The 27010-nt window shown below is 37.9% G+C and overlaps 1 pseudogene; it reads left to right on the forward strand.

Moving 5' to 3' along the window:
• LOC132488064 (melanoma-associated antigen B4-like) overlaps positions 1 to 25225 on the forward strand; it is a 30238-nt pseudogene extending 5013 nt beyond the window's left edge.
• Positions 25226 to 27010: the final 1785 nt, after the last annotated feature.

Consider the following 27010-nt stretch of genomic DNA (forward strand, 5'->3'; position numbering starts at 1 on the left):
TGGAAATTGTTCAGAAATTCACTCTGCCTCTCATTAAATACTTGGAGTCTGTACTGAATTGTGTATGGACAGCAGGCCAGATTAAAGAAGGCAGGAAGATTCTAAAAGGCACAAACGAGAGAATCCAGAGAATGAGACTAGAATCTATGTGTGTGTAAAAGTGTGTGTCTGTATCTGTGTGACTTAATTATATTCCTATGTGCTACTTCATCGCTGATGTGCATCCCAGTAAGGATTTAGGGAGTTCTGAAAATCTGACATTGCTCAGATGAGTCACATGCTGTGGTTTCTCCTGCTTTGGGAATGTCTAGGAATGTTACATCATTTGTCATTAACAAATGTACGTCCTTCAAACGTGTCTGTTGGCATCTTTATATGAACCACTTAACCTTCTCATTTTGATGCTGAGACTCATCAGACTCATCTCTAATATGTTAACAAAATTACTGTTATCCATTTCTAGGCAGAGTTTTGATTCCCAGACAGGGTGAAAGAGCTGCAATATGACATATGCTTGGTCCACTCTTCATAATACCACCACAAGGCCAATGTGACCTCAAGTCATTGGGGGAAAAGAAGGTGCCCTGTATACAAATTAGCAAGGGACTGTGATTTACATGATAGCAACTGGATCTGAATAAAAAGTTCATTTTAAATATTTATTTTGGTTTCACACCAACACTTCTTGCCTGCTCTGTGCACTAAGGCTAGGTGATAATATAAAGATTTTAATAGAAGCAAGCGTTAAAAAAAAAAAGGACAAGAAGGAATATATGAACTTCAATTCAAAATAAACTTTGAAAATCAATGTGGCTGACATCAGGGAGCTAGCAGAAAGACTTGAATGTTTTACTATGCCAGAAGAGTTGGAATAATTTTAATTGAGGCCTCTGAGAGAGAGTTTGGCTATTTCAGGTGAAACATATTAAAACACTAAAGACTAATACTCATTAAAATAAATGTTTTTAAATATATCATTATAAGAAGCTGGTGTTTTCAACTATGTATTAATTACTTGAAAATACATTTAAATACCCTAAACAGGTAAGCTCTAAGCTCTATCAGTAAAAATAACTTTGTGAAACACATAAAATTAGACTATGAGGAATTGCTTTCTTTCTATCTTTAGGACAGAAGTATTAACTCTTAGTGCAGTTAATTCCTAGAAATCAATATACTGGTTCAGAGTAAAATCTTGTTTTGTCACTTCCACTGTGTATACATAAGGAATTTACCCACTTGAATTATATTGTTCTGTTGCATTACATGAAGTAAATTTTAAAATGCTTCATGTACTAAGGTAAGGGTAAAAGCTTTCTAAATGGCAATTCACGTGTATGAGATCAATTAAAGGTACTAGATGCTTTACTGTAGTCAACACGAATTATGAAATTACTGGAAAAGCATAAGCCATTGTGCATTAGAAGCTTGCATACGTGTAATATTTATCTGTAATTTAATTCTACACAACATATTTAAGAAAGAAAACCATAAATAAGTAGATGCTGCTTGAGTGCTGGAAAGTGGAATGAGCTTCACTTGGTATATCATTTAATTTAATTATACATTTTAATAAAACTTATTTTAAATCAACTACCTCATAGTCTAAGCTGGTTGTTAAATTTGAGGAATGTTTTAGAAGTCAATGTGAAACAAAAAGACTAAAATGATCCTTTTTTAATTAAAAAAAATGTGTTCTGTTATGTAGTGTAGCAAATCATTAAGGACATAATATGTTACCAAAGACATATATGCATTATTTTCAGAAAATAATAATTTAATAACCATCTTTCTAAATATGTCATAGTGACTGGAATTTCCAAATTAAGCATTGTTGTTCTGTTCAAAATGAATACTTAAGATTGTGCCTCATGTAATATGTGCTTAAAGCAAAAAATTAAAATATTTAACTGTTTTTAGCATATATCATGCATTCTATAAGTGTTTGTTAAACAGATTTAGAATATTTAAATTCTATTCATAAAATTATTTCCATTTAAATTTTAAAATATTTGAGATTGAAAAGTATGTAAATTAATTTTTTAATTGAATTGATATCTACATGTGACATTTGTGATCACCAACAAAGGACTGAATTTTGTAAATACATGATTTTAAATATGAACTGCTTGCTTTTTTTTTTTTTTTTTTTTTTTTTGCGGTACGTGGGCCTTCAACCACCGCGGCCTCTCCCGCTGCAGAGCACAGGCTCCGGACGGGCAGGCTCAGCGGCCACAGCTCACGGGCCCAGCCACTCCTGCTTGTTTTTTTTAACTAATAATTCAAGAGTCTGGTGTGGTGGGAATGATGGCATTTAATGATAGATTAAATAGGCAGATTGTTAACTTTCTAACATATTTGTTTTAGTGTTGTTTATTCTTTAGCTGTGAAAATGTATCTACAATCATAATATCACTCAATATAGTTGTGGACAGTGAGGTACATTTCAACTCCTCAATTTAAAACAAAACTACAACATAGTATCAAACATGTTGAGATGGTTTATAAATCTGTAATTTGTAATCATTTCTCTTCCAGTGGGTTTGGCAGTATATACATTCAAGTCATTTAGGCTGCACGAGGCTGAAGAGCACCTAGTGGACCAGTTGCATTTCTATCTCAGAGGGAAGAGACTGATCATTTCCTGAGACTACTGGGCTTCCTCTAAGTATACAACTTTTGTTTTGACTAATTAATATTTGGGTCATAAAACTATCTGTGATTTTAAATTCTTCTCATATGGTTAAAATTGCCCATTTTCCTTATCTACAAGAACATAAAAGCTTTTCTTACCAGTCCCTCATGCTTAAAACATGAAACAAAATTCAGAAAACATGTATTTTTCATCATATTTTCTTACAAAGCCATAATATATTTTGCTATATTTGAGAAATGTTGACCTCTGACACTTTGGTGAGCCTTCCAATAAACTCTGCCCAATTCCCCTTCTGAGCTAAGATAACAGGAATGTCCACACACAAAAACGTACTATCTAGGTGAGAGGATGAGGCAAAGTACCAGCTGAGATTCTAAGAATGGACAGTGCCCATTATTGAGAACATCATTACCAATTCTAAGGCTAAATTTAAAGAGAACCTGGTTATTGATTCAAAGAGAACCTGGTTATTGATGTGCCCACTTCCACAAACCCAGGGAGGGACTAAAGATTTTTGGACTAGTTTGAAAACCTTGTGGAAGAGAGATTGGGGTGTGTGTTGGGGGGTGGATGGGAATGGAGAGGACAAACATAAAAAAGATTTTTCTCTTGGCAACCATATTTCATTATTTACCATAAGATGTTATCCTTTCACCATTTCCTGTCTTGGAGGATGGATGGAGTCATTAGACTGGTTTTTCTCCCTGAAACTGAAGGCAGAAAGACAAAAGAATTTTGATATGAATATCTGTGAGAAGAGAAGGCTGTCACTCTGTGCCTCAGACTACTGACTGTTTAGCCACCAGACTTACCATCTGGCTGGTATAGGAAGTGTTCCAGGGAGAACTGGTACACAGATATTAGTCAGATAATTCGTACTTGCTCATGTTCTTGGCATGTTCTTGGTTCTAAAGAGATATGTGAGATAACTGTGAGAGAAGAATCTCTGCTGAAGGGACTCAAATGTATGAGAAATTCTGGGCTATAGACTTGGAAGGTACAACAGTAAAATGTAGGGGGAGAAATGAAACATGCAAATTGGATAAGATGCGGATGAAGTCAGCTGATAACTGTTGAGGGCATGTGTAAAACTAAGTTCACATCAGCCACACATTCTGTGGTTGATGACCAATAGAATGAGGACAGGAACCTTGCTACTACTTACTAGATGCTGTTAATATTCCATCCTATAAAGAAACGAGCACTACCAACTCATATGGGGCACATGTAGCTGCATTTAACTCTTGACTTTTCCCTTTTCCATTCTCTGGTGCCAGAAGCATAAGACAAGAAGAGAAGACAGGGAGAGTGTGGGAAACATATTACAAAATTTCTTCTCACTAAGACCCATTTCAGAAGTGAGTGAGGGTGACACTTTGAATCAAGTAACATTGAAATGTTCATATAGATAGATTTAAGTCTTAATAATAAATGTTGACTGAAATAATAACTTGCTATCCAGGGAACTCATTACCCAGAAGGGAAGTTTTTTGAACAGAGTATATCTATTACCTTTACTAGAAAAGCAAAATAATTTCATGTATCAAAGCATTATTTTCAAAAGGTTTAAACATGCCTCATAAAAATATAGACTAGACATTAATCAAAGTTTGATTTAACTCATTAAAGACAGAACTTGCAAGATGTGAAGCTCTTTATCATATCATTTGAGAAATTTTTCATAGTCATTTGAGAAAAGTTTGCTAAGTTGGAAAATAGATTGATTTAGGTCCCATAGAGCAATAAAACCTAAACGTTGGGGTCACCTTCTCTACTCTGCAGATATCATTTGCATTTCTCTTGACAAAAACCTACATTTTAACCTGTAACTTCAAAAAACAAACCTCTAATAAATAGTCAACAGTAAATCAAATAAAGGTACATCCCATAGAAAATTAAATGAATATGAGTAAGACTGATAGACCAGGGGTCATCAAGTTTTGCATGTGTGTATGAAAATTCAGATAATAAATATTTTAGGCTTTGTGATATATATGGTATCTGATATAACTACTCAACTTTATCATTGTAGAGCAAAAAAGACATAGATAATACAGAAAGAAAGTAGCAGAGCTATTTTTCCATATGATTTTATTCATGGACACTGAAATTTGTATTTCATACAATTTTTTATGTCATAAAATAGTCTTCTTTAGATTTTTTCAATCAATTAAAAATGTGAAAAACAACCTTAGTCCATAGGTCATGTAAAAACAGGTGATGGGGGCTTCCCTGGTGGTGCAGTGGTTGAGAGTCCGCCTGGCGATGCAGGGGACATGGGTTCGTGCCCCGGTCCGGGAAGATCCCACATGCCGTGGAGCGGCTGGGCCCGTGAGCCATGGCCGCTGAGCCTGCGCGTCCGGAGCCTGTGCTCCACAAGGGGAGAGGCCAAAACAGTGAGAGGCCCGCGTACCGCAAAAAAACAAACAAACAAACAAAACAACAGGTGATGGACCAGATTTGGTCCCTGTGTTAGTCTATGATATTTAAAGGACACATGGTCATCCTTTTACTTTATATCCAAGTTTTCTTAATATCTGATTATATATCAATTAGTTGAATCTTTTCACACCTGTTCTACCTACAATTGGAAGTTCACAGTTTAAAATGGTTTAAAGATATTGGACCTTAACTAGAAAGACAATGGACCCTAAGGCACATTGAGGAATAGTTTTCCTAGCTCTAACTTTATGTAACCCTAGACAGGCAAGTTCCTTGGATACTTTGGGCCTCTCATAACCCAGATACTGGAGCTAAATAATTTCTAAGATTATTCTTAAGTATAAGACTATTTGCTACAGGTATATTTAAAACAACTGAAAATTATTTAGGAAAATATTTTCTCTACATCGTTTTTTTCACACTTGTAGAGAAATTTATGCCAAGTGAGAATTGTATTCTCAACCTCAAACACATGTCAACATTATCTACATTTTATACAGCTTAATGTGCAAAGTGATTTGCATTTAGAGTGACATAATATGCTTATTTTCATGAGGATTCAAATCAACAAGTATATGAGCCCTAGAAGCATTTAGAAAGCCAAGCAATGTTGTGCGGGGGAAGTATGATCAAAATGAAATTGTATGAAATGTTGGCAATTACCATTGTATTATAGGACTCTGAATGATTAATCCACAGTAAGTAGGAAAAGGCATTCAGGCCTAAGTGAGCTATCTAAAATAAACTCTAGTTCTATACAAATTTCATAAGTAAAATTACTTCAAAGGAGAGAATCTATGAAAATTATAAACAAATCTTCTTTCAAACACATCTGAAACATGAAAATGTATGGCCCATTTTGTCATCTGAAACTATTTAGACTCATGTGTACTCCAGAGAAGAAAGGAATTTTGAAGATAAGGATACTTCCTTAATTGCATAAATGATATGTATTAAAGAAAATGTTTTTCAATTACATCACTGTTAACTAGGCTGGTGACACTATCATAGAAACATTTTGTATTGTGATAGTGGACAAGAGAGTATTTCTAACTATCTTTTTTTTTATCACATTGCTTCTTGTAGAGAGATAACCAAACCATCCAAAAGCTACAATTTGATAGCTTGTAAGAATTCTCTGTTATGTGTTTAGGACAGAAGGTAGGTGGGGGGGAGACCAAATAATCTGAATATTTTATTTAAAATAAAAGTTTGTATGGAAAGCTTATTATTCCAAAGTACTTTTTCTTTCAAATTACCTTACTCCTCTTCTCTCCTCATCTATTCAATTAAAAAATGCTCAGTTAAAGAAAAGCAGCCTACTAAGCCCCCCAAGTTTAGTGACATTATTATTTGTGTAAATATAAAATAATAAAAAATGTTTCTGGCTTTTTCTTTATTCAACTTTTATGTCTGTCACACACAGCAAGAAAAATCATAAGTAGACTAAGAAAGTGTTTAACATGCATTAATATAAATAAAAATTAGAGTAGTGTAAAAATAATAGAACCCACCTTGATTACTGCAACTCCTGTCAATTATATTTTCACATTGTTTAAATCACTGCATTACTCACATTAATTATGTGCCTATTATGTTTCAAACACTGTACTAGATAGAAACTTTTTTGTTCTTTTGTTCTTCCTTAATAGCAAAGGAAGAGACACACAGACAACTATTACTAAATGGGAAGAATGTAGTCAAATGTTAGAAAATTAACATTGTAGGACAGTTCAAGAGATAGAAGAAAAAATCATAGAAAACATCATTCGTTATAAAGCAAAGTAAGTTTTTTTTTGTACATATCTTGGGAATAATTTATATTAAAATCCCTGGGGTATTGGTAAAGACATTTCATGTAAGTTAACATAGATTTTAATAAAACATATATTAAAGGAGGACAACAGTAGAGTGCAAATAATATTATCACTAATAATTATAAATTTTTATAAATATAAAGATTGAAGAAATATGTGACAAAATTTATGGGACTGAAAACTATTACATTTTAGATTAACAAAATATAATTTTAAATAGTAAAAAGAACTATATAGTTAATAAGTCAGAGTATTATAAAATATTAAGATAAAGTTTAAAACATATTTTCATTGTTTTTTCTCCTTATATATATTTTTAACATCTTTATTGGAGTATAATTGCTTTACAATGTTGTGTTAGTTTCTACTGTATAACAAAATGAATCAGTAATATGTATACATATATCCCCATATCCCCTCCCTCTTGAGCCTCTCTACTGCCCTCCCTATCCCACACTTCTCGGTGGTTACAAAGCACCAAGCTGATCTCCCTGTGCTATGCAGCTGCTTCCAACTATCTATTTTACATTTGGTAGTGTACATATGTCAATGCTACTCTCTCACTTCGTCCCAGCTTACCCTCCCCTCACCCTGTGTCCTCAATTCTACTCTCTACGTATGCATCTTTATTCCTGTCCTGTCCCTAGGTTCATCAGAACCATTTTTTTTTAGATTCCATGTATATGTGTTAGCATACAATAATTGTTTTTCTCTTTCTGACTTACTACACTCTGTATGACAGACTCTAGGTCCATCCACCTCACTACAAATAACTCAATTTTGTTTCTTTTTGTGGCTGAGTAGTATTCCATTGTATATATGTGCCACATCTTCTTTATTCATTCATCTGTAGATGGACACTTAGGTTGCTTCCATGTCTTGGCTATTGTAAATAGTGCTGCAATGAACATTGTGGAACATGTCTCTTTTTGAATTATGGTTTTCTAGGGTATATGCTCAGTAGTGGGATTGCTGGGTCATATGGTAGTTTTATTTTTAGTTTTTTAAGGAACCTCCATACTGTTCCCCATAGTGACTGTATCAATTTACATTCCCACCAACAGTGCAAGAGGGTTCCCTTTTCTCCACACCCTCTCCAGCATTTATTGTTTGTAGATATTTTGATGATGGCAATTCTGACCAGTGTGAGGTGATACCTCATTGTAGTTTTGATTTGCATTTCTCTAATGATTAGTAGTGTTGAGCATCCTTTCATGTGTTTGTTGGCAATCTGTATACCTTCTTTGGAGAAATGTCTATTTAGCTCTTCTGCTCAATTTTGGATAGGGTTGTTAGTTTTTTTGATATTGAGCTGCATGAGTTGCTTGTATATTTTGGAGATGAATCCTTTGTCAGTTGCTTCCTTTGCAAATATTTTCTCCCATTCTGAGGGTTGTCATTTCATTTTGTTTATGGTTTCCTTTGCTGTGCAAAAGCTTTTAAGTTTCATTAGGTCCCATTGTTTATTTTTGTTTTTATTTCCATTTCTCTAGGAGGTGGGTCAAAAAGGATCTTGCTGTGATTTATGTCATAGAGTGTTCTGCCTATATTTTTCTCTAATAGTTTTATAGTGCCTGGCCTTACATTTAGGTCTTTAATCCATTTTGAGTTTATTTTTGTGTATGGTGTTAGGGAGTATTCTAATTTCATTGTTTTACATATAGCTGTCCAGTTTTCCCAGCACCACTTACTGAAGAGGCTGTCTTTTCTCCTTTGTATGTTCTTGTGTCCTTTACCAAAGATAACGTGACCATATGTGTGTGGGTTTATCTCTGGACTTTCTATCCTGTTCCATTGATCTATATTTCTGTTTTTGTGCCAGTACCATACTCTCTTGATTACTGTAGCTTTATATTATAGTCTGAAGTCAGGGAGCCTGATTCATCCAGTTCCATTTTTCCTTCTCAAGATTGCTTTGGCTATTTGGGGTATTTTGTGTTTCAATCAGAGAAGAAAAAGAAATAAAAAGAATTCAAATTGGAAAAGAAGAAGTAAAACTGTCACTGCTTGCAGATGACATGATACTATACATAGAGAATCCTAAAGATGTTACCAGAAAACTACTAGAACTAATCAATGAATTTGGTAAAGTATCAGGATACAAAATTAATGTACAGAAATCTCTTTCATTCCTATACACTAAAAATGAAAAATCTGAAAGGGAAATGAAGGAAACACTCCCATTTACCATTGCAAAAAAAAAAAAGAATAAAATACCTAGGAATAAACCTACCTAAGGAGGCAAAAGACCTGTATGCAGAAAAGTATAAGACACTTATGAAAGAAATTAAAGACGATACAAACAGATGGAGAGATATACCATGTTCTTGGATTGGAAGAATCAACATTGTGAAAATAAGTATACTACCCAAAGCAATCTACAGATTCAATGCAATCGCTATCTAACTACCAATGGAATTTTTCACAGAAATAGAACAAAAAATTTTACATTTTGTATGGTAATCTTCTTATATTTTGATACTAATTTCTTTCAGGTTAATATCCCTGCCTTAAATCACTTTTCTCTATATGTTTTATACTTATTATGTACACCACGTGGTTTTCAAGTATCAATAAGAATTGCTTTTGGTCATATTGTATGTTCTGCTTATGGACATATCTAGAAATGTATATTTTTCTAAACCAGATGTGTCATTTAAATGAAAACATGTCTTAAGTTTCACAGATTGCTTATCAAGAGAGACATATAGTGACAGTGAACTATAGGAATATATATGAATTTGAACAACTTTCACACCTATTTCTACTGATGCCTCCATGACTTTGGCAGAGCACTTATAAGAAACTTTGAAAGATGATGCATGCATTTTTTGTTTGTTTGTTTGTTTTTGTTTTTTTTTTGTTTGTTTTTTTATGGTACGCGGGCCTCCCACTGTTGTGGCCCCTCCCGTTGCGGAGCACAGGCTCCGGACGCACAGGCTCAGCGGCCATGGCTCACGGGCCCAGCCGCTCTGCGGCATGTGGGATCCTCCCAGACCGGGGCACGAACCTGTATCCCCTGCATCGGCAGGCGGACTCTCAATCACTGCGCCACCAGGGAAGCCCGATGCATGCATTTTTTAAAGTTACTTACAAAAATATACCTACACAAATGCATTGCATATCAAATATATCCCTATGGGGTCTAGTAGTTTTAATGTGAACTTTTATTGAAGTTATTTTAACATGAACACAGCAGTTTTGAAGAAGTACCTATATACACACAAATTTACTAATGTAATATACACAGTATGTCTATTAGAAGTGAACATCTTCAAAGAATGTTCTAAAAATAAATACATAGAGGAATCCTAATATTTTCTTTCTGTATCCATTGGTGTAAGTTGCTCCCCCCCTCTGGAGGCCACTACTGTAACAATATTTTGCAGCTCAGGGGTGGGGAAGGTAGGTTTCCTGCTACCAGAATGTGGGGGTAATATATACCCAAATTTGGGGGGGTGATAGTAAGATATATGTTTTAAAAACAGCTTAAAAATCACTGGTCTAGAAGAAGAAACTGGCAAAGTCTGAATCCCAAAGATTTTTCCTCCTATTATGTATCTACGTATCCTTTTCTCTGCAATCTTCTTTCAAAGAATGAGAACTTTGCCACAGAGGAAAAGGGAATTAGAGAAGGGTCATGTCATTTAGAAATTATGCCACATCACATATCTAATGGTCAAATCTGAATCCAATAACAAGGTTTGTCTAAGAATTTTTACATATCATCTAGGTACTCAGAGAAGAAGTGTAATCCTTAAAATAACTAAAGCCAATTTTCACATTTCTAATTTGTCAGTAATAAATTTTTTTTTTATTTTATTTTTTTATTTTTTGCGGTACACGGGCTTCTCACTGCTGTGGCCTCTCCCGTTGCGGAGCACAGGCTCCCGATGCGCAGGCTCAGCGGCCATGGCGCACGGACCCAGCTGCTCCGCGGCATGTGGGATTCTCCCAGACCGGGGCACGAACCCGCGTCCCCTGCATCGGCAGGCGGACTCTCAACCACTGCGCCACCAGGGAAGCCCTAGTAATAAATTTTAAAACAACAATTATTATTCTGCATATTAATTCATGGGAATGGTGTGGTTTCTTCCAAACAAAACAATAATATATAAGAAGCTATAGCCATGAGAAATGGGAATGTATTGTAAATAACCAAGGAAGAAAAGCATTTAACCTGCACTACCAATAATGCTACTATAATGTCTAATGTAACTTTTAGAAATCAATTGTGTTGTCTGAGCTGCTTATAGATTTTAGATATTAACCCCTTATCAGTCATAACATTTGCAAATATTTTCTCTCATTCTGTAGGTCATCTTTTCATTTTGTCAGTGGTTTCCTTTTTCTCTGCAAAAGCTTTTAAGTTTAATTAGGTGCCAGCAGTTTATTTTTGCTATTATTTCCTTTGCTGTAGGAGACAGATCCAAAAAATAATAATAATAATGCTACAATTTATGGCAAAGAGTGTTCTGCCTATGCTTTCCTCTAGGAGTTTTATAGTTTCTGGTCTTACATTTAGGTCTTTAATCCACTTTGAGTTTATTTTTGTTTATGGAGTTAGAGTTCATAATGTTCTAATTTCATTGTCTTACATATAGCTGTCTAGTTTTCTGGCACAACTTATTGAAGAGATTGTCTTTTCTACACTGTATATTTTTGCTTCCTTTGTCATAGATTAGTTGACCATAGGTGTATGGGTTTATTTCTGGGCTTTCTATCCTGTTCCATTGATCTATAGCTCTGTTTTTGTGTCAGTACCATACTCTTTTGATTACTGTAGTTTTGTAGTATAGTCTGAAGTCAGGGAGCCTGATTCTTCCAGCTCTGTTTTTCTTTCTCAAGATTGCTTTGGCTATTTGGGGTCTTTTGTGTTTCCATACAAATTGTAAAAAAAAAAATTGTTCTAATTCTGTGAAAAATGCTATTGGTAGTTTGATAGAGATTGCATTGAATCTGCGTATAAAGGGCTCATACAACTCAACATCCAAAGAACAACAACCTGATTAAAAAGAGGGCAGAAGTCCTGAATAGACTTTTTTTTCAAAAAAGACATGCAGGTGGACACCAGGTACATCAAAAGATGCTCAACATAATTAAACATTAGGGAAATGAAAATCAAAACCACAATGAAGTATCACCTCCCACCTGTCAGAATGGCTATCATCAAAAAGAACACAAATAGCAAATGTTGGCAAGGGTGTGGAGAAAAGGGAACCCTTGTACACTGTTGGTAGGAATGTAAATTGGTGCAGCCGCTGTGGAAAACAGTTTGGATGGTTTTCAAAAAACTAAAAATAGAACTACCATGTGACCTGCAATTCGAATTCTGGGTATATATCCAAAACAAAAACACTAATTTAAAAAGATACGTGCATCCCGATGTTAATAGCAGCATTTTTTACAACTGCTAAGATATGGAGCAACCTAAGTGTCCATCAACAGATGAATGGATAAAGAATATTTGTCATATATATATATATACACACACACACACACACGCACACACTCCTCAGCCATATGGAAGAATGAAATTTTGCCATTTGCAGCAACATGGATGGACTTGGAGCATATTATGCTATGTGAAATAAGTCAGACAGAGGAAGATAAATACTGTATAATATCACTTACATGTCCAACCTAAAAAATACAACAAACTGGTGAATACAACAACAACAAAAAGCAGGCTCACAGGTATAGAGAACAAATTAGTGAAATTAGTGGTTACCAGTGGGGAGAGGAAAGAGGGGAGGGGCAATATAAGGATAGGGAATTAAGAGGTACAAATTATTATGTATATAGTAAGCTATAAGAATATATTGTACAACAAGTGGAATATAGCCAATATTTTATTATAACTATAAATGGAGTATAACTTTTAAAAACTGTGCATCACTATATTGTACACTGGTAACATATAATATTGTATAGCAACTATAGATCAATTAAAAAAAAGAAATCAATCGTGTTACTCAAATGTTCATAATGATTTCAAATCATTCCTTAAAACTGAGTTGGTTTTACTTTCCAAATGTATGCTCTCTGGGCACTGAACCCCCAAAATGTAAATTGGTGAGCTTGACTTAAATGCCCAGATCAGTTGATTAAAACTCTAATGAACAGCTTTAATCATCTTAGTATGTAGTTAATGACTTCCATCTCTGCCTTGGTTCACTGGTTAATAATGAAGAAATAGAAAAAGTGGTATGTATAAGATAACTTAGCAATTTGATTTTCCATCAGAGCCAAAGATTGTTTCTTTATAGGGTGTCTGTGCACATAACAGAAAATAAATTCCTTCAGGAAAATCTGTATTTATCAAAACTATATTTATTCTCTTAGGTAAAATATGGATTCACTTAGTGACCTACAATGACACATTATTTATTTATTTTAGTTCAGGCGAAGAGGCTAAATGTTATAATTAACATAAAGCTCTTCTCACCTCTTATTTATGTATAACACACCCGTCGGGGTCTGAAAAGTGGGTTGCAGTAACTCTAGCTCATTCTTGACTAGGATGAATCACTCATTCACTTTCTAAGCAGTAGAGCTCAAAGCATATTTTCTCTTTTCAAGTTTTGGAAAGTAGGTTTGCAAGTCTTGTGGGGTTTCCTTTACTATTCTAGGTCAAGCATCAGATTCTTTGATATAGAATGAATGTCGCTTCTGAAAACTGCTTGTGATAAGGACTGCATGTCTTTTAGAAATGTCAGCTTTTAGTCTACCACATTATCTCCAATGCTGCTCTCTTCTTTATTCAATGATATGCACATCCTAACAACTAAACTGAACTAACCAAAAGGAACAGAAATATATTTTTTTCTAGTAGTAAAAATGTCCCTGTGAGATATGGAATAACGTCTGAATATTTTCATTGAAGAAATTTTTATCAATTTTCTCTTTAGTTCACTCGTATTCTATTATTTAAGCAGACAGAAGGCTGAGGAGAAAAAAAATAAATTGTGTTGAACAAGCCCTCGACTTTATAGTGTTATAAAAATAGTACAGTGACATAAGGGATCAGTATTAATAAACTGCTTCAAGCTGGCCACTGAATCATTTATTTTATAAATATACCCCATTTGCAAATGTAAAAGAATATTAAATAATAAGTATTAAAGAAGATTAAATTATATTTATGTTCTTTTAGTTAAAGGATAACATGGGAGAGGAAATATAACATTCACTTTTATAACAATAAAATGTAATAAATAATGGAGGAAATTTGTATATACCCCTACTGGCTTTTATGGCCTCCATATTGCAAGAGGCCTAGAAAAGATAGTCTCAAATTCCTAATTTTGTGGCCTGGCATATTCCAAAGCACTTCAAGTTTTCTATGAACTTTTAAAGACTTGAATTTTTATGGCTTCCTTTGTAGCAGGAAAAAATACTTATCACTTATGACTACTTTGGAAAAAAACAAAAGAAAACAAAACCCTCTAATCCACCTCATGAATAGTTTTCCTAGCCCATGTCTGAGCTCAACAATATTATTTTTCCTTTCTGGAGAAGGGTTTTATATTTGTAGTCACATTGCACTAGATCTAGCCTACTTCAGTCTAGAATCTATAGGAACATGATTTTTTTCCCTTCCTGACCCCTTCGGTATGAAAAGTTTTTCTTTCCTCATGCTTCATGTCTCTGCTACCCTACATTGTACTATTTCTCATTTTTTTCCAAAACACCAAATTCTTGCATTCACATGTTAATAAGGTGCCTCACCATTTTTCCTCTTTATTCCTTTATAGCTAAGGCAGATTACCAGATTACTATTGGAACTGTCACACAATCTGCCATCTCCTTTCCATGCAGCAGACAAGTGGATGGTATCCTTTTTGCACTTGAACAAATCCACACACCTGGCCCTGGCCCTGACCTGCAAATACCAGCCTTGTTTCTCCTTATTCAACAGTGCTGTTAGAGAAGTGCTGCCCAACACATTCTATGAAAATTTACATTCTGAATATTTTACTTTATAACTGCAGGCATTTACACAACTCAAGGTGAGACTTATAAGAGGTATTATTATTAATACATAAATGAATGTGGCATGGGGTACTTATTGCAGGACCTAAAATTACAAGAATATAAGAAGTGATACAGGAGACAGATGGAAAGAGTGAAGTTATAAAAAATTGCTGTTTTTATAAATTTAAATGTTCACACAGTAGTGTTTTTAGTAAATTCTCTAATTGAACGTTCAAAATCCAAAATTTATTGGCAAAATGAGTTTATTGATATAGCCAGTGTTCTGCTTATAAAATTCTAACTGGTTGGTTGGATATTCCACACTTTTTTTTTCTTTATAACAAAGTGAATCAGTCATACATATACATCTGTTCCCACATCCCTTCCCTCTTGCGTCTCCCTCCCTCCCACCCTCCCTATCCCACCCCTCCAGGCAGTCACAAAGCACCGAGCAGATTTTCCTGTGCTCTGGGGCTGCTTCCCACTATCTATCTACCTTAGGTTTGGTAGTGTATATATGTCCATACCTCTCTTTCGCTTTGTCACAGCTTACCCTTCCCCCTCCCCATATCCTCAAGTCCATTCTCAAGTAGGTCTGTGTCTTTATTCCTGTTTTAGCCCTAGGTTCTTCATGACATTTTTTTTTCTTAAATTCCATATATATGTGTTAGCATATGGTATTTGTCTTTCTCTTTCTGAGTTACTTCACTCTGTATGACAGACTTTAGGTCTATCCACCTCATTACAAACAGCTCAGTTTCATTTCTTTTTATGGCTGAGTAATATTCCATTGTATATATGTGCCACATCTTCTTTATCCATTTATCTGATAATGGACACTTAGGTTGTTTCCATCTCCGGGCTATTGTGAATAGAGCTGCAATGAACATTTTGGTACATGTCTCTTTTTGAATTATGGTTTTCTCAGGGTATATGCCTAGTAGTGGGATTGCTGGGTCATATGGTAGTTCTATTTGTAGTTTTTTAAGGAACCTCCATACTGTTCTCCATAGTGGTTGTACCAATTCACATTCCCACCAGCAGTGCAAGAGTGTTCCCTTTTCTCCACACCCTCTCCAGTATTTACTGTTTCTAGATTTCTTGATGATGGCCATTCAGACTGGTGTGAGATGATATCTCATTGTAGTTTTGATTTGCATTTCTCTAATGATTAATGATGTTGAGCATTCTTTCATGTGTTTGTTGGCAGTCTGTATATCCTCTTTGGAGAAATGCCTATTTAAGTCTTCTGCCCATTTTTGGATTGGATTGTTTGTTTTTTGCTATTGAGCTGTATGAGCTGCTTATAAATTTGGGAGATTAATCCTTTGTCAGTTGCTTCATTTGCAAATATTTTCTCCCATTCTGAGGGTTGTCTTTTGGTCTTCTTTATGGTTTCCTTTGCTGTGCAAAAGCTTTGAAGTTTCATTAGGTCCCATTTGTTTATCTTTGTTTTTATTTCCATTTCTCTAGGAGGTGGGTCCAAAAGGATCTTGCTGTGATTTATGTCATAGAGTGTTCTGCCTATGTTTTCCTCTAAGAATTTGATAGTTTCTGGCCTTACATTTAGGTCTTTAATCCATTTTGAGCTTATTGTTGTGTATGGTGTTAGGGAATGATCTAATCTCACACATTTACATGTCCCTGTCTAGTTTTCCCAGCACCACTTATTGAAGAGGCTGTCCTTTCTCCACTGTACATTCCTGCCTCCTTTATCAAAGATAAGCTGACCATATGTGCGTGGGTTTATCTCTGGGCTTTCTATCCTGTTCCATTGATCTATCTTTCTGTTTTTGTGCCAGTTCCACACTGTCTTGATTACTGTAGCTTTGTAGTATAGTCTGAAGTCAGGGAGCCTGATTCCTCCAGCTCCGTTTTTCGTTCTCAAGATTACTTTGGCTATTCGGGGTCTTTTGTTGTTCCAAACAAATTTTGAATTTTTTTGTTCTAGTTCTGTGAAAAAATGCCAGTTGTAGTTTGATAGGAATTGCATTGAATCTGTAGATTGCTTTGGGTAGTAGAGTCATTTTAACAATATTGATTCTTCCAATCCAGGAGCATGGTATATCTCTCCATCTATTTGTATCATCTTTAATTTCTTTCATCAGTGTCTTATAATTTTCTGCATACAGGTCTTTTGTCTCCTTAGATAGGTTTATTCCTAGATATTTTATTCTTTTTGTTGCAATGGTAAATGGGAGTGTTTTCTTGATTTCATTTTCAGATTTTTCATCATTATTGTACAGGAATGCCAGAGATTTCTGTGCATTAATTTTGTATCCTGCTACTTTACCAAATTCATTGATTAGCTCTAGTAGTTTTCTGGTAGCATCTTTAGGATTCTCTATGTATAGTGTCATGTCATCTGCAAACAGTGACAGCTTTACTTCTTCTTTTCCAATTTGGATTCGTTTTATTTCCTTTTCTTCTCTGATTGCTGTGGCTAAAACTTCCAAAACTAAGTTGAATAAGAGTGGTGAGAGTGGGCAGCTTTGTCTTGTTCCTGATCTTAGTGGAAATGGTTTCAGTTTTTCACCATTGAGGACAATGTTGGCTGTGGGTTTGTCATATATGGCCTTTATTATGTTGAGGAAACTTCCCTCTATGCCTGCTTTCTGCAGGGTTTTTATCATAAATGGGTGTTGAATTTTGTCGAAAGCTTTCTCTGCATCTATTGAGATGATCATATGGTTTTTCTCCTTCCATTTGTTAATATGGTGTATCACATTGATTGATTTGCATATATTGAAGAATCATTGCATTCCTGGAATAAACCCCACTTGATCATGGTGTATGATCCTTTTAATGTGCTGTTGGATTCTGTTTGCTAGTATTTTGTGGAGGATTTTTGCATCTATGTTCATCAGTGATATTGGCCTGTAGTTTTCTTTCTTTGTGACATCCTTGCCTGGTTTTGGTATCAAGGTGATGGTGGCCTCGAAGAATGAGTTTGGGAGCGCTCCTCCCTCTGCTATATTTTGGAAGAGTTTGAGAAGGATAGGTGTTAGGTCTTTTCTAAATGTTTGATAGAATTCACCTGTGAAGCCATCTGGTCCTGGGCTTTTGTGTGCTGGAAGATTTTTAATCACAGTTTCAATTTCAGTGCTTGTGATTGGTCTATTTATACTTTCTCTTTCTTCCTGATTCAGTCTAGGCAGGTTGTGCACTTCTAAGAATTTGTCCATTTCTTCCAGGTTGTCCATTTTATTGGCATAGAGTTGCTTGTAGTAGTCTCTCATGATCTTTTGTATTTCTGCAGTGTCAGTTGTTACTTCTCCTTTTTCATTTCTAATTCTATTGATTTGAGTCTTTTCCCTTTTTTTCGTGATGAGCCTGGCTAATGGTTTATCAATTTTGTTTATCTTCTCAAAGAACCAGCTTTTAGTTTTATTGATCTTTGCTATCATTTCCTTCATTTCTTTTTCATTTATTTCTGATCTGATGTTTATGATTTCTTTCCTTCTGCTAACTTTGGGGGGTTTTTGTTCTTCTTTCTCTAATTGCTTTAGGTGCAGGGTCAGGTTGTTTACTCGAGATGTTTTCTGTTTCTTAAGGTGGGATTGTATTGCTATAAACTTCCCCCTTAGAACTGCTTTTGCTGCATCCCATAGGTTTTGGGTCATCGTGTCTCCATTGTCATTTGTTTCTAGGTATTTTTTTAATTTCCTCTTTGATTTCTTCAGTGAACACTTCGTTATTGAGTAGTGTATTGTTTAGCCTCCATGTGTTTGTATTTTTTACAGATCTTTTCCTGTAATTGATGTCTAGTCTCATAGCATTGTGGTCGGAAAAGATACTTGATACAATTTCAATTTTCTTAAATTTACCAAGGCTTGATTTGTGAGCCAAGATATGATCTATCCTGGAGATGTTCCATGAGCACTTGTGAAGAAAGTGTATTCTGTTGTTTTTGGATGGAATGTCCTATAAATATCAATTAAGTCCATCTTGTTTAATGTATCATTTAAAGCTTGTGTTTCCTTATTTATTTTCATTTTGGATGATCTGTCCATTGGTGTAAGTGGGGTGTTAAAGTCCCCTACTATGAGTGTGTTACTGTCGATTTCCCCTTTTATGGCTGTTAGTATTTGCCTTATGTATTGAGGTGCTCCTATGTTGGGTGCATAAATATTTACAATTGTTATATCTTCTTCTTGGATCGATCCCTTTATCATTACGTAGTGTCCTTCTTTGTCTCTTCTAATAGTCTTTATTTTAAAGTCTATTTTGTCTGATATAAGAATTGCTACTCCAGCTTTCTTTTGATTTCCATTTGCATGGAATATCTTTTTCCATCCCCTTACTTTCAGTCTGTATGTGTCTCTAGGTCTGAAGTGGGTCTCTTGTAGACAGCATATATATGGGTCTTGTTTTTGTATCCATTTAGCCAATCTGTGTCTTTTGGTGGGAGCATTTAGTCCATTTACATTTAAGGTAATTATTGATATGTATGTTCCTATTCCCATTTCCTTAATTGTTTTGGGTTCGTTATTGTAGGTCTTTTCCTTCTGTTGTGTTTCTTGCCTAGAGAAGTTCCTTTAGCATTTGTTGTAAAGCTGGTTTGGTGGTGCTGAACTCTCTCAGCTTTTGCTTGTCTGTAAAGGTTTTAATTTCTCCATCAAATCTGAATGAGATCCTTGCTGGGTAGAGTAGTCTTGGTTGGAGGTTTATCTCCTTCATCACTTTAATTATGTCCTGCCACTCCCTTCTGGCTTGTAGAGTTTCTGCTGAGAGATCAGCTGTTATCCTGATGGGGATTCCCTTGTGTGTTATTTGTTGTTTTTGCCTTGCTGCTTTTAATATGATTTCTTTGTGTTTAATTTTTGACAGTTTGATTAATATGTGTCTTGGCATATTTCTCCTTGGATTTATTCTGTATGGGACTCTCTGTGCCTCCTGGACTTGATTAACTATTTCCTTTCCTATATTAGGGAAGTTTTCAACTATAATCCTTCAAATATTTTCTCAGTCCCTTTGTTTTTCTCTTCTTCTTCTGGAACCCCTATAATTCGAATGTTGGTGCGTTTAATGTTGTCCCAGAGGTCTCTGAGACTGTCCTCTGTTCTTTTCATTCTTTTTTCTTTATTTTGCTCTGCAGCAGTTATTTCCACTATTTTATCTTCCACCTCACTTATCCGTTCTTCTGCCTCAGTTATTCTGCTCTTGATCCCATCTAGAGTATTTTTTATTTCATGTATTGTGTTTTTAATCGATGCTTGATTCATCTTTAGTTCTTCTAGGTCCTTGTTAACTGTTTCTTGCATTTTGTCTATTCTATTTCCAAGATTTTGGATCATCTTTACCATCATTATTCTGAATTCTTTTTCAGGTAGACTGCCTATTACCTCTTCATTTGTTAGGTCTGGTGGGTTTTTATCTTGCTCCTTCTCCTGCTGTGTGTTTTTCTGTCTTCTCATTTTGCTTATGTTACTGTGTTTGGGGTCTCCTTTTTGCAGGCTGCTGGTTCGTAGTTCCCGTTGTTTTTGGTGTCTGTCCCCAGTGGCTAAGGTTGGTTTAGTGGGTTGTGTAGGCTTCCTGGTGGAGGGGACTAGTGCCTGTGTTCTGGTGGATGAGGCTGGATCTTGTCTTTCTGGTGGGCAGGTCCACGTCTGGTGGTGTGTTTTGGGGTGTCTGCGGACTTTTTATGATTTTAGGCCACCTCTCTGCTAATGGGTGGCGTTGTGTTCCTGTCTTGCTAGTTGTTTGGCATAGGGTGTCCAGCACTGTAGCTTGCTGGTCGTTGAGTGAAGCTGGGTGCTGGTGTTGAGATGGAGATCTCTGGAAGATTTTCGCCGTTTGATATTATGTGGAGCTGGGAGGTCTCTTGTGGACCAGTGTCCTGAAGTTGGCTCTCCCACCTCAGAGGCACAGCACTGACTCCTGGCTCCTCAATTTGGGATGATTTGTTGTCTATTCATGTATTCCACAGATGCAGGGTACATCAAGTTGATTGTGGAGCTTTAATCCGCTGCTTCTGAGGCTGCTGGGAGAGGTTTCCCTTTCTCTTCTTTGTTCTCACAGCTCCTGGGTCTCAGCTTTGGATTTGGCCCCGCCTCTGCGTGTAGGTCGCCGGAGGGCGTCTGTTCTTCGCTCAGACAGGACAGGGTTAAAGGAGCAGCCTCTTCGGGGGCTCTGGCTCACTCAGGCCCGGCGGGAGGGAGGGGCACGGAGTGCGGGGCGAGCCTGCAGCGGCAGAGGTCGGCGTGACGTTGCACCAGCCCGAGGCGCGCCGTGCGTTCTCTCAGGGAAGCCGCCCCTGGATCCCGGGACCCCGGCAGTGGCAGGCTGCACAGGCTCCCGGAAGGGCGGTGTGGACAGTGACCTGCGCTCGCACACAGGCTTCTTGGCGGCGGCAGCAGCAGCCCCAGCGTCCCACGCCCGTCTCTGGGCTCCGCGCTTTCAGCCGCGACTCGCGCCCGTCTCTGGAGCTCCTTTACGCGGCGCTCTTAATCCCCTCTCCTCGCGCACCAGGAAACCAAGAGGGAAGAAAAAGTCTCCTGCCTCTTCGGCAGCTCCAGAGTTTTCCCGGACTCCCTCCCGGCTAGCTGTGGCACATTAGCCCCCTTCAGGCTGAGTTCTCGCCGCCAGCCCCAGTCCTCTCGCTGCGCTCTGACCGAAGCCCGAGCCTCAGCTCCAGCGCCGCCCGCCCCGGCGGGGGAGCAGACAAGCCTCTCGGGCTGGTGAGTGCCGCTCAGCACCGATCCTCTGTGCGGGAATCTCTCCGCTTTGCCCTACCCAGGTATGTGGGGAGTTTCTTGCCTTTTGGGAGGTCTGGGGTCTTCTGCCAGTGTTCATTAGGTGTTCTGTAGGAGTTGTTCCACGTGTAGCTGTATTTCTGGTGTATCTGTGGGGAGGAAGGTGATCTCCGCGTCTTACTCTGTATTTTTAGGTTTTTTTTTTTTTTTTTTTTTTTTTTTTTTTTTTTTGCAGTATACGGGCCTCTCACTGTTGTGGCCTCTCCCGTTGCGGAGCACAGGCTCCGGACGCACAGGCTCAGCGTCTATGGCTCACGGGCCCAGCGGCTCCGCGGCATGTGGGATCTTCCCGGACCGGGGCACGAACCAACATCCCCTGCATCGGCAGGCGGACTCCCAACCACTGCGCCAGCAGGGAAGCCCAGCAAGAGCTTTTAAGTTTCATTAGGTCCCATTTGTTTATTTTTGTTTTTATTTCCATTACTCTAGGAGGTGGATCAAAAAAAGATCTTGCTGTGATTTATGTCAAAGAATGTTCTTCCTATGTTTTCCTCTAAGAGTTTTATAGTGCCCAGTCTTACATTTAGGTCTCTAATCCATTTTGAGTTTATTTTTGTATATGGTGTTAGGGAGTGTTCTAATTTCATTCTTTTACATGTAGCTGTCCAGTTTTCCCAGCACCACTTATTGAAGAGACTGTCTTTACTGCACTGCATATCCTTGCCTCCTTTGTCATAGATTAGCTGACCATAGATATGTGGGCTTATATATGGGCTTTCTGTACTGTTCCATTGATCTATATTTCTGTTTTTGTGCCAGTACCATATTGTCTTTTTTTTTTCTTTTGCTTTATAACAAATTTAATCAGTTATACATATACATATGTTCCCATATCCCCTCCCTTTTGCGTCTCCCTCCCACCCTCCCTATCCCACCCCTCCAGGCGGTCACAAAGCACCAAGCTGATCTCCCTGTGCTATGCGGCTGCTTCCCACTAGCTATCTACCTTACGTTTGGTAGTGTATATATGTCCATGCTGCTCTTTCACTTTGTCACAGCTTACCCTTACCCCTCCCCATATCCTCAAGTCCATTCTCTAGTAGGTCTGTGTCTGTATTCCTGTCTTACCCCTATGTTCTTCATGACATTTTTTTTTCTTAAATTCCATATATATGTGTCAGCATACAGTATTTGTCTTTCTCTTTCTGACTTACTTCACTCTGTATGACAGACTCTAGGTCCATCCACCTCATTACAAATAGCTCAATTTCATTTCTTTTTATGGCTGAGTAATATTCCATTGTATATATGTGCCACATCTTCTTTACCCATTCATCCAATGATGGACACTTAGGTTGTTTACATCTCCAGGCTATTGTAAATAGGGCTGCTATGAACATTTTGGTACATGTCTCTTTTTGAATTATGGTTTTCTCAGGGTATATGCCCAGTAGTGGGATTGCTGGGTCATATGGTAGTTCTATTTGTAGTTTTTTAAGGAACCTCCATACCGTTCTCCATAGTGGCTATACCAATTCACATTCCCACCAGCAGTGCAAGAGTGTTCCTTTTTTTCCACACCCTCTCCAGCATTTATTGTTTCTAGATTTTTTGATGATGGCCATTCTGACTGGTGTGAGATGATATCTCATTGTAGTTTTGATTTGCATTTCTCTAATGAGTAAAGATGTTGAGCATCCTTTCATGTGTTTGTTGGCAGTCTGTATATCTTCTGTGGAGAAATGTCTATTTAGGTCTTCTGCCCATTTTTGGATTGGGTTGTTTGTTTTTTTGTTACTGAGCTGCATGAGCTGCTTATAAATTTTGGAGATTAATCCTTTGTCAGTTGCTTCATTTACAAACATTTTCTCCCATTCTGAGGGTTGTCTTTTGGTCTTGTTTATGGTTTCCTTTGCTGTGCCAAAGCTTTGAAGTTTCATTAGGTCCCATGTGTTTATTTTTGTCTTTATTTCCATTTCTCTAGGAGGTGGGTCAAAAAGGATCTTGCTGTGATTTATGTCATAGAGTGTTCTGCCTATGTTTTCCTCTAAGAGTTTGATAGTGTCTGGCCTTACATTTAGGTCTTTAATCCATTTTGAGCTTATTTTTGTGTATGGTGTTAGGGAGTGATCTAATCTCATACTTTTACATGTCCCTATCCAGTTTTCCCAGCACCACTTATTGAAGAGACTGTCCTTTCTCCACTGTACACTCCTGCCTCCTTTATCAAAGATAAGGTGACCATATGTGTGTGGGGTTACCTCTGGGCTTTCTATCCTGTTCCATTGATCTATCTTTCTGTTTTTGTCCCAGTACCATACTGTCTTGATTACTGTAGTTTTGTAGTATAGTCTGAAGTCAGGGAGCCTGATTCCTCCAGCTCCATTTTTCGTTCTCAAGATTGCTTTGGCGATGTGACGTCCTCCAACGCACGCTGTGGCGGCCATTGTTGAGAGCTGCTGTTCGGCAAGGGTGCCCTCGTTGCCTGCCTTCCTGCCCACACTCCCGCCTGCTGGCCCTGACCTCTGTCATCGTGCCTCGGGGCCAGAAGAGGAAGCGCCATGCCCAGGAGAAACGCCCCCAGGCCCGGGGGGAGACTCAGAGTCTCAAGGGTGCCCAGGCCACTGAGGTGGCGGCGGTGGCAGAGATAGAAGAGTCGCCCTCCTGCCCCGCTTCTGTTTCTCGGGGTACTTCCCCGAGCTCCCCTGCTGCTGGCACTCACCAGGAGCCTCAGGGAGCCCCAGCCACTAGCTCTCGTGATGCAGGGGTTTCATGCCCAGGATCTGAAGAGGGTGCCCGGAGCCAAGATGAGAAAAGTGCAAGTACCGCCCAGGCAGCACCTTCCATTCACAGCACTTACAGCGATCCTCTGACCAGGAATGTCTGCGAGTTGGTGCAGTTCCTGCTGGAGAAGTACAAGACGAAGGAGCCCATCCCGAAGGCTACACTGCTGAAGATTGTCAACAGGAAGTACAAGAAGCACTTCCCTGAGATCCTCAGGAGAGCCTCTGAGTACATGGAGCTGGTCTTTGACCTCGAGCTGAAGGAAGCCGACCCCAGCAGTCACTCCTACGCCCTCAGCAAGCTGGGCCTCCCCAGCGAGGGAAATCCGAGTGGTGTGTCGGGGCTGCGCACGGCCTGTTTCCTGATAACTGTCCTGAGCAAGATCTTCACGAAGGGCAACCGGGCCACCGAGGAGGAGCTCTGGGAATTCCTCAATGCGTTGGGTTTGTATGCTGGGAGGAGGCACTCGATCTCTGGGGAGCCCAGTGGGCTCATCAAAGATTTCGTGCAGCAGAAGTACCTGACGTACCTCCAGGTGCCCAACAGCGATCCTCCACGCTATGTGTTCCTGTGGGGCCCGAGAGCCTGCGCTGAAACCAGCAAGATGAAAGTGCTGGAGTTTCTGGCCAAGATCAATGATACCGTCCCCAGGGCCTTCGCAGATCTCTATGAGGAGGCTCTGAAAGATGAGGTAGAGAGAGCAGGAGTGAGAGCCGCGGCCAGGGCTGTAGCTGTTGCTGAGCGCAGAGCACCTTCCAGGGCCAAGGCCCGCAGCCGCTCCCACATGTAGGGAGGGAGGCAGCGGGCAGATTGCTCACTTTGTTTTGGAAGAGAGCAGTCAAGCTCCTAAATAGTGCAGAATAGTATTGGTTGAGGGAACAATATGTTCTTACAGTTTTAAGTAGTATGGTAGTTTAGGTGCAGTTAGTTTTAATAAAATATATATCTTTTTTTCTTCTTTCCATATGAAGAATACCTAGTTAAAGATAGACAGATGATAGGTAGATAAGTAGGTAGAGAGATGCTAGATAGATTTATGATAGAGATGTTTAGTATCTTTTCAAATGTCATTACTGCATTGAAGGTTTATTTTGCTTCAGAATCAAAGTGTATTAATGTCATGGATGTCACGTTTATTGATGTTCAGTTTTAAGATTAAGAGTTTGCTATTTGTAAAAAAACCCTGAAAAGCCTTCACTATTTTCCTTTTGCTACAGAACAAGGTAACATGGCATTGGAATAGGATTTTTCATGGAAATGAGAAAGAATCCCACAAAATATTTGGGATCTCAAAATGGTGATACAAAAGTAAAAGCTGGTTAATTCTTAGTTTGCCTTCTTCTCTTTCTCTTTGCTTGTAAAATTAAAGAATATATACCTAGCTTTGCTTAGGTTATTCAAACTGTTTGAAAATTAAATCATGGTAAATAAGAAAAAAAAAAAAAAGATTGCTTTGGCTATTCGGGGTCTTTTGTGTTTCCATACAAATTGCGAAATTTTTTGCTCCAGTTCTGTGAAAAATGCCAGGGGTAGTTTGATAGGGATTGCATTGAATCTGTAGATTGCTTTGGGTAGTAGAGTCATTTTCACAATGTTGATCCTTCCAGTCCAAGAACATGGTACATCTCTCCATCTATTTGTATCATCTTTAATTTCTTTCATCAGTGTCTTATAATTTTCTGCATACAGGTCTTTTGTCTCCTTAGGTAGGTTTATTCCTAGATATTTTATTCTTTTTGTTGCAATGGTAAATGGGAGTGTTTCCTTGATTTCACTTTCAGATTTTTCATCATTAGTATATAGGAATGCCAGAGATTTCTGTGCATTAATTTTGTATCCTGCAACTTTACCAAATTCATTGATTAGCTCTAGTAGTTTTCTGGTAGCATCTTTAGGATTCTCTATGTATAGTATCATGTCATCTGCAAACAGTGACAGCTTTACTTCTTCTTTTCCGATTTGGATTCCTTTTATTTCCTTTTCTTCTCTGATTGTTGTGGCTAAAACTTCCAAAACTATGTTAAATAAGAGTGGTGAGAGTGGGCAACCTTGTCTTGTTCCTGATCTTAGTGGAAATGGTTTCAGTTTTTCACCATTGAGGACAATGCTGGCTGTGGGTTTGTCATATATGGCCTTTATTATGTTGAGGAAAGTTCCCTCTGTGCCTACTTTCTGCAGGGTTTTTATCATAAATGGGTGTTGAATTTTGTCGAAAGCTTTCTCTGCATCTATTGAGATGATCATATGGTTTTTCTCCTTCAGTTTGTTAATATGGTGTATCACGTTGATTGATTTGCATATATTGAAGAATCCTTGCATTCCTGGAATAAACCCCACTTGATCATGGTGTATGATCCTTTTAATGTGCTGTTGGATTCTGTTTGCTAGTATTTTGTGGAGGATTTTTGCATCTATGTTCATCAGTGATATTGGCTTGTAGTTTTCTTTCTTTGTGACATCCTTGTCTGGTTTTGGTATCAAGGTGATGGTGGCCTCGTAGAATGAGTTTGGGAGTGTTCCTCCCTCTGCTATATTTTGGAAGAGTTTCAGAAGGATAGGTGTTAGCTCTTCTCTAAATGCTTGATAGAATTCGCCTGTGAAGCCATCTGGTCCTGGGCTTTTGTTTGTTGGAAGATTTT

This window comes from Mesoplodon densirostris, chromosome 4 (genome assembly GCF_025265405.1).
Source record: "Mesoplodon densirostris isolate mMesDen1 chromosome 4, mMesDen1 primary haplotype, whole genome shotgun sequence".
NCBI lineage: Eukaryota > Metazoa > Chordata > Mammalia > Artiodactyla > Ziphiidae > Mesoplodon > Mesoplodon densirostris.